Source organism: Montipora foliosa, chromosome 8, assembly GCF_036669935.1.
Source record: "Montipora foliosa isolate CH-2021 chromosome 8, ASM3666993v2, whole genome shotgun sequence".
NCBI lineage: Eukaryota > Metazoa > Cnidaria > Anthozoa > Scleractinia > Acroporidae > Montipora > Montipora foliosa.
Window position 1 is genome coordinate 33,274,113 of NC_090876.1, and position 2,500 is coordinate 33,276,612.

Consider the following 2,500-nt stretch of genomic DNA (forward strand, 5'->3'; position numbering starts at 1 on the left):
AAAGGTAAGTATTTGGGTTTAGCTCATTACGACAATGACATGCCAATGCCTTTGCAGTACTAACCCCCTCCCTTCACCAAGACACACACACCACTGACAGCAGTACACTGCTTAGCATTATATTGAGCGCCACAGGCTGTTGGCTGTAATCAGTGACACACTAAACATGTTTCATTTCATATTATTATTTACATGCACAGAACAAACTGCATTGAACGCGATGCACAACCCCATGAATTTCTCAAATTGCTTTTGGCCTATTACAAGACCTGTGAGTAAAACCACACCAAAAAGTTAGCTTACTATAATAAGGTAAAACAGATATCATTTTCATAATGGTTATGCTTTACAATGTAGCTGTGTCACCGAACACCCAAGGTCAATAATTTTCCTATTATTCCAACAGTAAACACTTAATGACTGGTCCCGAGGGAAACAGTTCATTTTGTTTCCCTAAAAATTTCCAATGTTTCCCTGAGGCGTAGACGAGGGAAACAAAATGAACTGTTTCCTGAGAGACCAGTCATTAAGTGATTTGTTATATAACACAAATAGGAAAACGTGCAATGGGAACAGCAACGGTGGTCGTCGGTCAACATTTGGGGGCAACAGTGCACTGTTACCCTCTGACGCCATAGATTTTGCACTGTTGCGCGCTCAGAGACTTTTGAACGGCAAAAGTGTTATTGTTAGATGTCATGTGACCTTGAAGTAACCAATGAGAGCATGCGCTACTGGGGGCAAAAACAGTTATAACAAAAATAATTTTTATTCAACATAACACACTTTTGCAGGAAAAACAAGATCAGCAACACAAATCAAATGTTGAATTGAGAGAAGAAAATGTCATGCTTCACAAAAAAGGACAAAGTTATAGAGACAACACAGTTTTCAAGAACAATATTGGACTGACATAAAAATTAATATCATGCACATGTAACCCTGTGAAAAAGCACCCCAAATGCCTAAATTACCAATATAGGTTTTAGTCAGAACAAACTTTTCCTTCTCACAGACTAAATTCTTATGGTCGTTAATTTTCTTTCTAGTGCAAATAATATTGAACAAAACAAATAGTATATTGTAATAATCAACTGATGTATGTTTAGTATTTTTTCCTTTCATTTTCCCGAATTTGTTCTCCACCTATATATATCTGTTTGGGTCAAGTTAGCAGAAAATTGGCGAATCCACTCAAAAGAGACACTTGTAATACCACTGGCAGTACTAAATCCTAACATTACTCAACAACAATGACAATATTATTTGTGTTCCTTTAATATATGTTTTACAACTAAAGGAGACACTGCATTTAGCTCTCTTGTGCACCATACAATTTCACAAGTCACTAGTCAACCACTAAACAAAAGGAGGAAAGAACTTATATGATCCAGACAAAATGGGAAATTTTGGTGGTGAACATTCTCCAGACCTGTTTGAAAATATCTTCCATGCCACAATGTAAACACTGATTGGCTTTAAATTTGTCCAAGTGTTAAGAATCAAATGAAAATTTAATAAAACAATAATTAATGGATATAATTGAGTGGTTGATCTCATATCAACATGCACTCATGGAATTATAATATTATTGTTCATTATTGTCTTGTGCTATAGGAATTATATGCTTATTAGTATAATTACTGAAAGTTCTCTGCACTGATTGGTTGTCATTGAGATTGTTGAGGTGACAGACGAACAAATTAATTGTTTTAAAGAAAATGTGTATTATTCAAATAATCAACTATGTAATAGGCGATTTGCATGATGGCTTTATTTACTAAGAAATTGAGTTGCTACTATTGTCAGGCAAATTTAAATTATTGTTTCTGATATTCCCTTAGACTCTATGAATGTTGGTGAATAAAAACCTCAACTTCATCTCGGTTTTTATTAACCGATATTCACCTTGCCTTCGGCGAATAATAATTGTTAATAATTATTATTTGGTGTTCATACTAATTTTTAGCGTTAACGAATTTTCAGTCAGGGGTACGCATCTAACTAAAGCTGTAAGGCTTATTACTATTATTATTATTATTATTATTATATAATGTACCTGAAGCGTTTGCATGCTTCCAAAGCTTTACTGCACATGTGTTTTTGTAGCCGTTTTGCAACCTTACATGTACATTTATAAATGTGAAAAAGTTGACCAATATGGTTACTCTGTTACAGTATTGTACTTTTCTGGGCTCTTCCACAACTGATCAGGACAATATTGCCAAACACTGAGTGGAAGACGCTTTGATGCAGATTTCCTGAAATGGTTTCTGCAAAAATATTTGCGAGGAACAGCAACAAAAACCTCGCACAGATCGATGGCATTCAACAGTCAAGATTACGTGACGTGGAAATTGTAAATCTCAGGTGTTAAGAAAATTCAACTTTGTGGCTGAAGTTCACTCACAGTTCATCTGCAGCAAGAAACCCAGTGGATGATTTTATACAATCAAAGTTGTATGACCGCGTTACAGTCCTCAATAACGTACAACGGCTA

At 35.2% G+C, this 2,500-nt stretch overlaps 1 pseudogene; it reads right to left on the minus strand.

Moving 5' to 3' along the window:
• LOC138012397 (uncharacterized) overlaps positions 1-2,500 on the minus strand; it is a 13,340-nt pseudogene that overhangs the window by 1,380 nt on the left and 9,460 nt on the right.